This window comes from Zalophus californianus, chromosome 11 (assembly GCF_009762305.2).
Source record: "Zalophus californianus isolate mZalCal1 chromosome 11, mZalCal1.pri.v2, whole genome shotgun sequence".
Classification (NCBI taxonomy): domain Eukaryota; kingdom Metazoa; phylum Chordata; class Mammalia; order Carnivora; family Otariidae; genus Zalophus; species Zalophus californianus.
In genome coordinates, this window is record NC_045605.1 from 78,847,693 (window position 1) to 78,862,058 (window position 14,366).

Sequence of the window (14,366 nt, forward strand, 5' to 3'; positions counted from 1 at the left end):
TGGAAATTTTGCAAAATAAGACATTCACATTCAGAGATCATCTCTGAATTCCTCCTCAGAAAATTCTTGACTCATCCAATTCAAATGGGATGTTCTTTATTATTTTTCCTTAGCTTATGAACTGCAGCACATTATACATGTTATATTTTGTAATTTTTATGTTTATTTATGTGTTTCTGTGTGTATATCTATACACACATACATACACATATAGATAAACATATGCATATGTATATATACACACATTTATAAAAATATATATGCGTATGTATAACATACATATAGAATATTCTATTTTTGTTTTTTCTTACTGGATTAAAATCTAAATCAGGATTTAGGATCACTTGTCACATAGTATCTTCTCCAAAATACCAGTAAGAGATAGGTTCTTCATTAAAAAAGTGGTCCATGAGGAATTAAATAGAGGAAAATACTACACACTATGCACATTACTATAACAAATGGTCTGAAAAATCTGACAGACAAGGAAACTTTTGTTCTCTTTGTTCCGTCAAGTTTTGTCTCTGTCTCATGGTAGAACATTCCTATTCTGATATCCTGCCCTTTCAACACACACTCTTTGCCATATTCACTCCTAGAATCTAATTCAATTATTTTCATGAAGCAACATTTTTAAAAAACTCTGAATCCTCTTATTAAATAAAGAGGAGACCAGATGTTCATTGATAGTGTAGAAGGCTTAGCACTGTGGATTGTTCTATAAATTTGGCAGGTGTAGCCTGGTCTTACAAAAGATGTAATTTAAGTAAGTTAGAAATTATTTTTACTCAAAATTCTATCTGCTAAGGAGAAAGGAAAGGCCCTTAATCATATCCATACTGGAGGGTTAAAATTAGTAAAAAAATATTATGTATTTTTAAAAAAGCAATGCAAATTATAAGAGATAAAGAATAGGATCAGTTTTAAAATATACCCTCTATTTTATTTTTTATTAACCTATAATAATTTCTCAAGATTAATTTACCAAGGAGTTATTGGTGTGTACTGATTACATGGATCCTCATATCAGATACCCTTGACTCACATCCACTTATCTATAATTTAAGCAACATTGTAGCATTAGGACATTTTAATATATATTTTCTTATTGTACTTTGTGTACCTTTCAAGAGAGGGACAATATATATTAGAATCTGTTTAAAACTTAATTTGTTACCTTGCCCTATGATGACCTGTTTACTTGAGATTCCCTGGCATTAAAAATTTTAAGTAAGATTTTAGCATGCTAAAATTCAGCCTCAGTGGAAAAATGAACAATTTACTCAAGTAGCTCTGCATGGCTAAAAATGAAATAGAAAAAAAGTTATTCAAGATCAGAAAACATTAAGGAAAGAATACTTAAATTTGATACACTAATTCAACTATTTATTCATTTTGTATAGAATTTTATACAATTTCTTCATGCTACTAACATTTCCTTCTTTTCTATTTTTATTTTTTTAGAGGGGGGAGGGGCAGAGGGAGAGAGAAGCTTAAGCAGGCTCCACCCCCAGTGCAGAGCTCGATGTGGGGTTCGATCTCACAACCCTGAGATCATGACCTGAGCCAAAATCAAGAGTTGGACACTTAACCAACTGAGCCACCCAGGTGCCCAAAAATTTGCTTCCTTTTTAAATCATTGTGTGATTTAAAGAAGCAACAAGTGTTGGCACTGCTGGTGGGAATGCAAACTGGTGCAGACACTCTGGAGAACAGTATGGAGGTTCCTCAAAAAGTTAAAAATAGAACTACCCTATGATGCAGCAATTGCACTACTGGGTATTTACCCAAAGAATACAAAACACTAATTGAAAGAGATATATGTGCCTCTATGTTTATAGCAGCATTATTTACAATAGCCAAACTATGGAAGCAGCCCAAGTATCCATAGACAGATGAGTGGATAAAGAAGAGTGTTATTATTCAGCCATAAAAAAGAATGAAATCTTGCCATTTGCAACAACATGGATGGATCTAGAAGGTACAATGCTAAGTGAAATAAGTCAGTCAGAGAAAGACAAATACCATATGATTTCACTCATGTGGAATTTACGAAACAAAACAAATGAGCAAAGGAAAAAAAAGAGAGAGAGAGACAACCAAGAAACCGACTTAGCTATAGAGATCAAACTGATGGTTACCAGAGAGGAGGTGGGTGGGGGGATGGGGGAAATAGGGGATGGGAATTGAAGAGTACACTTGTCATGATGAAAAAATAAAATAAAAAAAATTATAAAAAACAAAGACATACCAATAATCAAAAAAATAAAATAAAATTCAAAAATTTCCTGGATATTGGCATACTGAATAAATGTGCTAGTTGTTATATTTCTACAAAATGCTATACGTTTATTATCAATTTTCATCTTTTTCATAAAGAAGTTGATTAATTAATCAACACTTTTCATTATATAAAGCAGCCATACTTCTATATTAAAAATTTAACTCAGCCTTTTATGAATTCTTAAATTTAAACAATGGTTATTTTTTCTTTTTAAATTCTGTACAAAAGCCTGAGATACAGCTCTTGTCATGAAATGAGCTCAGAGACATCCATGTAGAAGAGCTGAGTTGTATTTCTATTCATCTAGGCTTAACCAGATAAAAACAATATTAGGGCCCCCCCTTTTTTTTTAAACCTCAGACACTTGCCATCTTGCAAAATTGCCCCTTTCTCCTCCTAGCAGTTCCATTAATTTTACTGTGTTTTCTAACACAATTGCAAACATTTTTAAGAAAAAAGAAAGAAAACATTGTAAATCTCTAGACCTCAGTAAATGTTTTAAAGTCATATATCTAAGAAATGTCTGTTTAATGAATGTTTTCGTTGTCATTTTCTATCTGCTGTGAAGTTCTCTGAAATACTTTATTAACTTGTTTAACAGTTGTCTGTAATAATAAATACCTGTCATTCCATTGACATTCTAGTGAATTTTTATGACTTTTCTATGTCAATCCTACAGCTCTGTGCCATGACAATTAGATTGAGCAATCTGTGGTTGATGATAAATCTTAATGAACAAATACGTTTTCTTGTCTCTTCTTGCCTGAGGAAATTAAATGGTTTCATGCATTTCTTAAAAATAAATAAATACATATATAACCATAAATACACAAATAAATGAATAAATGTAGTTACTCCAATGTTAACTTGGATAAACAATTATCTTCTCCCTAATAACAAAATGTCTCCATTTGGTAAGATTTCCTATTTATTTTGTTAGTAACATAACTTTTAATGAGTGTGATTTTTTTCTACCTGAGGAATACAAGATTCATGAAGATACGTATGTTCTGACCTGGCTTTGTGTCCTTCTTCCAAAATGGCCATAATACCCCTTAAAATATATAAAACACTGAAAAGGCATTCTGTAGAAAAAAACATGTTATTAATCTAATACTTTGTTTCAGACAAAACACAAAAAACTCTGTACTAATATTTAACATTTCTGAGGTATCTACTACAAAATTAATTACAACCTATACAATTAATGACAAGGGTTTTTAGTAAGTTGAAATTATTTCTATTCATCAAATATGTTGAAGAGCCAAAAATAAGATACACAAAAGGACGTTTTTCTTTGACAGTAGGCAGTATGCTTCTTAAAATCAAGACACTAAGATTTTTAGATTGAAAACAGATAGGTAGATAGATATAAACTGCATAATTTTCCTCTCAGATTAAATTTGATTTATTAAGAAGTCGTCCATCTTTGAGAGAATGTCTCTCTAAGAAGGTGAGAATTGAACTTAGTGCATGAGTAGTAGTCCTTAGTACAAAACTTAACATGGGCAATAATAGTCAATAATATCCTTGAATATATCAATGGAAATATTGAAAATCTAGAAACTGTGGGTCAGTGCTCCATGAGATAAAATACTAGGGTGAATTGCTCTAAATTATTAATTAGTGTTTCTTCTATTCTCATTGCATGTCTCTATAGAAAGATAATCTTCTTCATTTTCTATACTTGCCATATTCTTAGTAATGATACAAATATGGATTGTGCGTTTCCTGAATATTACTAGAAGGTTTTAAATTAGAAAGATCTGGATACAAACTGTTTCCTGATCTTTCCCCCTTGTTCATAGGGAACTCACAATACTCATGTGTATGGTAAGGTAGTGGAGACTGAGAGAATTGCTTTGGTATTGGAGCAAAAAATATGGCCTTCTTTATATTTTTAGATCTTAAATTAATGAATGGTTTATATTTTTCTTCCTTAAAAGCAGATTATATATTATCTCTGAATTTATTTCTAGATGAGTCACATATTGATACTGTAAAATATTAAAATGCATGGCAATATTCCCACTTTTTCTGAGTAAATTCCCTTTATAATACTTAATACTAAAATTAATATATAGTTCAAAGCCTATGTGGTACATAGTACTGAACATCTATGTAAGCACTTTAAAATACATTATTACAGGGATGCTTAGATGGCACAGTTGGTTTAGCATCCGACTTTTGATTTCGGCTCAGGTCACGATCTCAGGGTCATGAGATCGGGCCCTGCATTGGGCTCCACACTCAGCACAGAGTCTGCTTAAGACTTTCTCTCCCTCTCCCTCTGCCTGCTGCCCCCCTCTCCGTTCTCCTTCTCTCTCTCTCTCTCTCTCAAATAAATAGATAAATATTAAAAAATAAAATACATTAATACAGAAACCATATATATATTGTTGGAGACACAGGTTTATTGATACTGAAATATATCAACAAGTAACCAGAATCTACTCCACTTCTTTATCAATGTTAGTATATTCCATATGAAAATATGATGCTTTATCAACAGAGCAGGCGAAGATTTGGAGAGATATACCTTCACTCAGTCTCACATAACCTTCCTTCTATTTCCTCCAATCTTTATAATCAACAAAAACAATAAACAAAATAATACTGTTTTAAAAGATCTATGGTCAGAGTTTGAATTATATGTCACATGACTAGGAAATACATATCAAACCAACTCTTTGGACCTCATTACTATCATACTCAAAGCTTAGAAGTCAATTGGTCAGTGTTATTTTTCATCACTTATTAGACAAAGTAATACTTAGGTAGATTAGGGTATATTCGTTATGTATGTCTACACATAAACATATTTGTTGCTTGTCAAATGTCATGCCAATCCAAAGTGTATGCAGACATGACTTTACACAAATTTAGGATTTCCTTTAAATATACAGATTTGGGTGCCTGGGTGGCTCAGATGGTTAAGCATCTGCCTTCGGCTCAGGTCATGATCCCGGGGTCCTGGGATCGAGTTCCACGTCGGGCTCTCTGCTCCTTGCGGAGCCTGCTTCTCCCTCTGCCCCTCTCTCTCTCTCATGAATAAATAAAAATAAAAATAAATAAATAAATATACAGAATCCCTGGGGCACCTGGGTGGCTCAGTCAGTTAAGCGTCTGCCTTTGGCTCGGGTCATGATTCCCAGGGTCCTGGGATTGAGTCCCACATCGGGCTCTCTGCTCAGCGGGGAGCCTGCTTCTCCCTCTCCCTCTGCCTGCTTGTCTGCCTGCTTCTGCTCTCTATCTCTGTCAAATAAATAAATAAAATCTTTTAAAAAAATATACAGAATCTCTAAAGATAGGGTTATCCAGGAGAATTTAGAGGTAATATAGTCCACCCTCATATTTTAAAGGCAAAAAGAAGCAAAATAAAGCAAATTCAGAGATTGAGAAAATTATATAAGGTCATACAACTTCAATCTAAATCTCATAATTCCAAGTTTATTCATTTGTTTATATATTCAGGAACCATAACTGAGGCTACATTGTTTATGAGGCAATGACAAGTGCTCTTCCTAGCCATTCTCCTTAGGAAGTTTTCTTAACCCAAAGTCAATATTACCATTTGTTCCAGGTTTCTTTCTCTCTTACTCCCATCAGTTTGCTGGTTTGAGGACTGAAGGGGATGATTTCATTGCCAAGTTGGTAGTATGTTATTGGCCATTTAAGGAATGTATTCTCAACCATAAATAGCTGATTCACAAGCTATTGCATATAACATTTAATATTTATATATAATTTTTAGTATACATAAAATATTTATATTTTGCCACTAGTTCAAATTAAAAAATATGGTACCACTCATAGGAAAATATGAAAATTAAATGAGATAATTGAGTTATAAAAAATATTTAAAACTATTAATAGATGTATAACCCACCCTGTACCTATTACAGACCATGCTAAGGGGTCATGACAATCTTTCTTACGCAGCTTGGGTCCAGGCTCAGAATCATTCTCAGTTCAGGACTTTGAGCAGTTCACCAAAACTAGTAAGTGTTAGAATTCAACACTGAACTATTATCATCCCTAGGTGAGGCTTAGTCATATTTTCCCAGTAGTTAGTTTTGAGTCTCCAGATAGCTTTTTCATGAAGATTTGCTCACTATCATCTTGTGGGGCCAATAAGTCAAAATCATTATTTTCACCCTTGATGTTGGAGAGAATATGGTTGGTAATCTACAGAATGTTAGAGAGGATGCAAATGAAACTTCTCATGCAGGAAAGCAGGACAAAGAAAACAAGGTTTAGACTAGCTGCAAAGCATTTCTCACTGTTCCTGGGAAGGAAGGATGAATTGCAGTGCTGGTCTTCCTTCCCCAACAGTCTACTGGGGCATCTTTGGTTAGCACACTGTTCTAAATGGGCCCACAGAGTAAAACTACAATAGATCAAAGTTTGAAAATATCACAATTGAGAATGTATATAGGACAGTGGAGTTCTCATCGGTCCTTTTGGGGGAAACCACCAACTTACAGAAATTGCTTTCATTACTAACATCTCTATCCTACACAATTCAATATTTAATTGGTGAAACCATTTCTTCAGGCCCTGCATGCTTCCTGTGCAATTACTTTTTGAAAAACTTAATTGCAATGCATCTTCTAAATCTTTCAAGTGTCTTTTGAGCGACTTTTTGAGAGACTATATACCAAGTTCTGAAATCGTGGCCTATTTCAGAGTTGCAGTTAGACATTGTAGAATTACTGCACAAGGAATTATTTCATCCATAAATAGCATGATATCCCTTTTCAAAATACAGAAAATTCTGATGTGGATCTGCATGCTAAATAGCAATTTTATTACAAAATTTTATTGTAAAATAAAAGAAAGGTCACTGATTAAAATATACATTGATTTTATTCATTACTTTTAAAATCATGTCTTGTTTTTATCTTAATAGTGATGGCTGTCTATAATTTCTAAACTAGGAATAAATTTTACTTCTCCTTTGAATATTATTTCTTTAGATGCTATATTTAGTTGCTCTCTTCTATATGTTAAAGAATGATTTTTCAAACAATATATAAAATCATGCCTGTCCTACAGACAAAATAGGCATGTATTAAGGATTTTATTTACTACCTTATTAAGCAGGAAGCTAGGCACATATAATCAGCTTATAGAAAATTCAAAAAACATAGTCATTTATAAATTAGAATACCGAAGCCAATTTAGAAATGGATGCTAAACTGGTTTCTTCCACAATAGGGTAAACAAGTCAATTGAAACTCCACTGGGAAGAATTTATTTAAATGTATAGAGAGGAATTATTTTTTGTCCTGGTATCAGTTATCCATAAGTTAGAAAGTTGTGAAATAGCCCACAGCCAGTGAAAGGCATGGAGTCTCCATGGAATGAAAATTAGGTAACCCCAAAAGCTGTGCTCTGAACAATGCATAACTTCACATTTTAGCATATTTTTTTCCTATAAAGTCCTAGCAGGTATCATTTTGAAACCAAATTTGTGGATATTTTTAGTTTATTTTACTTCATTTCATTACTAATCTTCTGGCACAAGGTTATTTGTTAATCTATTGACTTAAAAAAAAGAGAGAGAGAGAAAAAGAAAAAAAGACATTCACCTCTAAAAATAGCTATTCAGAGGGACTCCTGGGTAGCGCAGTCATAAGGTGACTGACTCTTGGTTTCTGCTCAAGTTGTGATCTCAGGGTCGGGAGATCAAGCCCTGAGTTGGGTTTTGCACTCAGTGCAGAGTCTGCTTGAGATAATCTCCCCCTTTCCCTCTTGCTCCTCCCGCACGCCCCCCCGGCAAATAAATAATCTCTAAAAAAATAAAAATAAAAGTAGTTATTCAGAAAGATCCAGCAACAAATACAGCTAAGAAAAATGTTAAAAAGAGAAATAAGAAGGAGAGGAAAAAGGAGAAGGAGAGAGAGAAAGAAAAAAGAGGAAGAGGAGGAAGAAGGGGAGAAAAACAACACTTCATAAAGTACATTTTTCATCAAAGGGCGCTCACCCACCTCATCAAAGTAAAACCCAAATCTGAGGGGTTTATACCATAGCAGTGTTGTACAGGTGGACGGCACATGCAGCTCTTTACCTAGAGTGTGATGAGAACCTCTGAGAGGAGACTTCCTATGCATAAAGGATCTGATAGCTCAATCTCCACCATTTTTTATAAAGGTTCTCAGAAACTTAGAATCTCCAAATTGGAGGGGTCCTGAAAATCTATCTAGTTCATTTCTAACAAGATGCAGGGATTTCCCTCACAGCCTCTGATAGACCCTTCTTGTCTCACATGAAATTATTCAGTGGAAGGGCTTTGCTACACCCCAAGAAGATTATCCTCTTCTTGCTAAATTCTGTTACAGAATCTCCTGTTCTCTGTTATAGAATCTAAGACAAGGCAAAAATGATTTTATAGATTCCTACAGGAAACCCACAGATAAATCAGCTGCCATCTATGCAGAGGGGCAATCTTCTCCCTCCAGGGTTCAAGTCTTGGTCTCTTTAGTCTTTGTCTCTATCCACTTAATCTGTTCTCCACACTCTCTACGCCCTTTGAGAATTTCAGTTCCTGGTGTAAGTGGTTTCCATTCCCAGGAGTGGTTTTGTATTAAGTAAAAGATAAAATTCTGTTGAATTTTTTTAAAGATTTTATTTATTTATTTGACAGAGAGAGAGACAGCGAGAGAGGGAACACAAGCAGGGGGAGTGGGAGGAGAAGCAGGCTTCCTGCTGAGCAGGGAGTCTGATGCGGGGCTTGATCCCAGGACCCTGGGATCATGACCTGAGCCGAAGGCAGACGCTTAACGACTGAGCCACCCATATGCCCCAAAAATCTGTTGAATTTAAAGGCAATAATCACCTGGAAAGGTTAGTGCAAGGTGGAAGTATTTGGGAAGGGTGTGAAGATCATGTCAGTGCTCTAAACTCACGACACTTTGGCATTTACAAATTGTTAAAACCTACTGCTTTATCTACCTCAGCTAATACACCATTTTCTTTTTCTTCCTGATTCTATAAACTTTCATTTGGAAATCTAGGCTGACATATTCCCCTCCACCATTGTCTCACCTCCAGAACTAGAGGTATAAAAATTCTCTGAGGCTGCTGATATTTTTAGGTTATCTTGGGATATATTATATGATGTGTAGAAACTCTGTGTTTATAAATCACCTAAACCTTTTTGTGCATTTAGCGCTTTCTGATATCAATGAAGAAATTTACATACCACAATCAAGAAGCACCAGCTACGGGTCCAGGACTGCATTACAGGTGAAACAGAGAAACTGATATAGGAAAAACTATATTACAATGCCAACTTCCATGATTAAACTACACAGATATTTTTAATTGCATCTACACTTAAATATTTTCTTCTGAAGATTTTTACCTTGATTCTTGTTTGGGAAACACAGTTTATGTGGTGGAATAAATATACGTTTAAAGTCTGAGTTCCTTTTAACTCTTTCACTTAACTAACAATTTAAACTGGTCAGGTCTCTTAATGTCATTGCTTATCAATATCCCTGGATATAAACAGGAGATACAGTTAACATACACTACTCAGGATCGTTTGACAGAAGCAAATGTGATTACATTTGTAAATGCATCTTACAAAATATTTTATTGCACACATGCAAGAAAAATCTAAGTCAAAGATGTGAAAAGCCTTTTTCCTGTAACAATGGTTTGCTTTCTATTCTTTCTGAGAAAAATATAGTATTCCTTAAGAAATTTTCTCACCACTCTTTCAAACTTTAAAACAATGATCTTTCTTTCAATTCATAAATGTGTCCAACTCCTCATTTCAGGGTCTACTTTTTAAACTCTGGATTGTAATCAGGTGTATTCCAGGAACTTTTGTCCCCCACTCCCCCCCTTTACCTTAAGGGAACAATCTACCCAGAGCTCTTTGTTTAGTTTAATTAAATATTATAAAGGCAAAAAACCTCTTGAACACATTCAGTAGAGTCCCAAACTCATGTGCTCCATTATTTCTTAGGCTACCAAAAATGAGAGTTTTACCTTTTTACAAACAAGGTTTTCATTTTGATTTTATTTTTCTGATAAAGGGTTTACATGTCTTCTTATTAAAGGAATGTAATAGATGTAGGTACCAAAAAATAAATTCAATTTATTAACATGATTTCAGTTGACTGGTGTCTGCAGACAGATCTGAAAGATTAAATTCTCATTTCCAATTGCCTTTAACATACTGATCCAGAACGAATTTCTGAACCTCTCTGTGTCTACTTCTCCAACTGACTGAAAATTACAATTGTTGTATAGGGATTTTGTGAGGGTAAAAATAAGAACTTTGTAAATTAACTTCACACAAAGCCTTGGATGTAGTAGGCACTAATCAAATGCTGACCTCTTCTAATTTTTTTCCAATATATTTTAACAAAATTGCATTTAGATTATTGTATATTACCAAAGACAAATACACTGAAAAGTAAAATATTTTTCCCTGTTGATACTTGACAGGTAAATCTGAGATACGCTTGACCTATACACTTCTATTTTAGACACGAGGGAGACCAATGGCATTCACAAGGTAATCCATGGAGAGTAGGGTCTCGTAGTCTTTTAGTATCTCAAGATAAATGGTTAAAGCCCACATAACTCTGGCACACTAACCCATAATTGCTGTGTCATCCCATGCAATTGATTATGAAATCATTCCTCTTTATAATTCTTAACAAGTCACGTTTCATGGCATGGTTGACTTCACATTTCTTTGCCCTGTGTATAATGTGTTCCCAAACCATTAGAGGCACTTTCATTTCCATTTTGAATTCAATATATAAGAAGGTTGTTTATTATTTCCTTGCCTCTGCTAACAAAGAAAATAATTATGATTCATGAATTTTAAGTGTGAAAATGAAAAAAAAAGGAATACTTGTTAAAATGTTACAGCTGCACAGCTGGGCTCAAGCAGAGATTAATTCATTCAACAGATGTTTATTGAGTACCTGGTTATACAGCACTAACAAAGCTAATTATGACATTTGTACTCAGGAAACTTATGGGGATAAATGAAAGCTTTGGGTAAACTAAAACACTGCTATTTAACTTTGATGATTTTATACTCCATCCTTCCACATACCCCTCAACAGACCTAAAAGGATGTCCTTAATAGATGCCAAATTGGCTTCTATAGTAGAGGAGAGGAGTCTATTTAACATCAACCAGACAGACTGTATGTGCAAGTCTATAAAAAAGAATTATTTACATTTTTTGTTTTCCACAAATAAACTTATATCTCTACAAAGTTGTAAAACAGATCAAAGAAAATGAAAATTACAAACCCATAGAAACAGATAACCCCAGAAAAGTGTACTTAACCAGTGCATAATTTTCCACTGTGAAATGCCCTTTCAGACAAAACAATGAATTTAAAAACAGACTATTCTTCTTCAACAAAAATTAACTCAACGTAGATCGTAGACTTAAATGTAAAAGTCAAAATAGTAAAACTCCTAGAAGATAATATGAAGGAAAATCTGGACGACCTTGGGTATCGTGATGACGTTTAGGTACAACTTCAAAAGTATTATCTATGAAATACATAATTAGTAAGTTGGACTTCATTAAAATAAAAAACTTTTGCTCTGCAAGAAACATTGTCAAGAGAATGAGACTATAAGCCATAAGCTGGGAGTAAATATTTGCAAGACACATCTGATAAAGGACTATTATCCAAAATACACAAAGAACTTTTAAAAACTCATCAATAATAAAATGAACTGACTAGTTAACAAATGGGCAAAAGATCTGAACAGGCAACTCATGAAAGAAGATACGTACATGGCAAGTAAGTATATGAAAAGATGTTCAACATCATATGTCATCAGGGAGTTGCAAACTAAAACAATGAGATATCAATATATCTATTACAATGGTCAAAATTCAGAACACCAAATGCTGGCAAGGATATGGAGTAACAGAAACCCTCATTCATTGCTGGTGGGAATGCAAAATAGTGTGCCCACTGTGGAAGACAGTTTGGCACCTTCTTACAAAACTAAACATAATCTTCTCATAAAATCCACCAATCACACTCCTTGGTGTTCACCAAAATGAACTGAAAAGTTATATCCACTCAGCATTCTGCACATAAATGTTTATAATGGCCTTATACATAATTGCCAAAACTTGAAGCAACCAAGTTGTTTGTCATAGGCAAATAAATACATAAACTGTGGTATTACAGTTGATGGAATAATATTTGTAATTTAAAAAAATCAGGAATGTTATAAAGCTATAGTAATCAACACAGTGTGGCATTGGCATAAAAACAGATGTACGGATCAATAGAGAGCCCAGAAATGAACCCACACAGATATTCTCAATTAATTTATAACAAAGGAGTCAAGAATATATAATGGGAAAGGGACAGTCCCTTCAATAAATGGTGTTGGGAAAACTGGGCTGCCACATGCAAAAGAATGAAACTGGACCACTATCTTATACCACTCACAAAAATCTAACTCAACATGGATTAAGGACTTGAACATAAGACCTGAAAACCTAAAACTTATAGAAGAAAACACAGGTGTTAATAAGCTTCTTGATATGGGTCTCGGTCATGATTTTTTGGATTTGACACCAAAAGCAAAGGCAACAGAAGCAAAATTAAACAAGTGGACTATATCAAGTTACAAAGCTTCTGCACAGCAGAGGAAGCTTCAGCGGAGGGAGAGGATGGTGAGAGACACAGTCCTAGGAGCTAATATGACCCAGATCATGTAGGGCCTACACAGGTTGGTTGGTTTGCTTTGAGGTTTTCCTTCTTTAAAACTGGATAAATATAAAATTTTAAAGTATTTTTATTACAGATGTTTACAAGCTCACAATCAAAATAGTACTGGAGAAAATAAAAATACACACACACACACACACACACACACACACACACACACACACACACCTTTTTTTTTCCCCCCTGTGGTAGGAGAAAAAAATAGATAAAGGCATCCTGGTTCAATTGTTGAGATGCTACTCAAGCTCTCCTGATGGGGGATCGGAGTAACCTGGATTAGGTTTTTGACATTGATATGGAGAAGGGAGGATGTGGGAAACAGTTTCAGAGGTGAAGGACAAGTAAGAGGAGAATATACAGGACTTGTTCATGAACTAGATATGGCAGATGAGGGGTAGAAACATCAGGATGATGCGGGTGTCTGTCTTACTTAGGTGTTTATCACACTGACCTAAAGTACAGGGTGATCTCAAATTAAGAAATGAGTTTAAAAAGTGAAAGATCTCTGCTGATAAATTGAATAATCTTATATCTCAAAAAATAATGAATTATTAATTATGTAATTACACAAATTATGTATGTAATACACAGAGAAGTTGAAAGTGTCTCTAAAGATACCATTTAATCCCACTGTTTTCCCTTTTTATGATCTAAACAAATTGTTTAGGAATTGTGATAGGAACTTAGAAATCTAATATCACCTTTTTGGTAAACTGGAGAATGGGATTATAAACTACAGCCAAATTTGGGCATTCTAATTACTTCCCCAATTTACTCCTAATCTATGCCCTGAATCCATGCATTATGGAAATGAATCTACAAGGCAGTACCAGGCTAACTACAAAGCAGATTATATTTTACATGCTGAGGATCCCCAAAACAGGAAAGAAATATAATAAGCTCCAGAATTGACTCTGGAAGGCACACCCTGGATTGTTATACAGGTACACTTACCATACAGAGGTTAGGAGTAAAAAAAAAAAAAAAAAAAAAAAATGTTTTTACAGGAAAGTCCCAAAAGAAGGTTAAAATGAAGCCATGAGGAAACACAGTGCGTCCATACCTTAACACTGATATATATTGAGAAAAGCGACCAATGTATTTTTAGACTCTGGCAACCTTCCACTCATACACACTAACACCTCTACCCTGGGTAAGAAATGAAGAGTGAGTCCAGAAGTGTTTTTTCAATATCACTTCCTCTTAGAAAACAAAAGGAGAGTTTCCTCTTGAACACATGAGTAGAAAGATCTATTCTGAAATCTAACACTTACTTTCTTTTGATAGATGTGTCAGTTCCAAAATACATTCCTTTTCTCTTCACTAATACCAATGGAT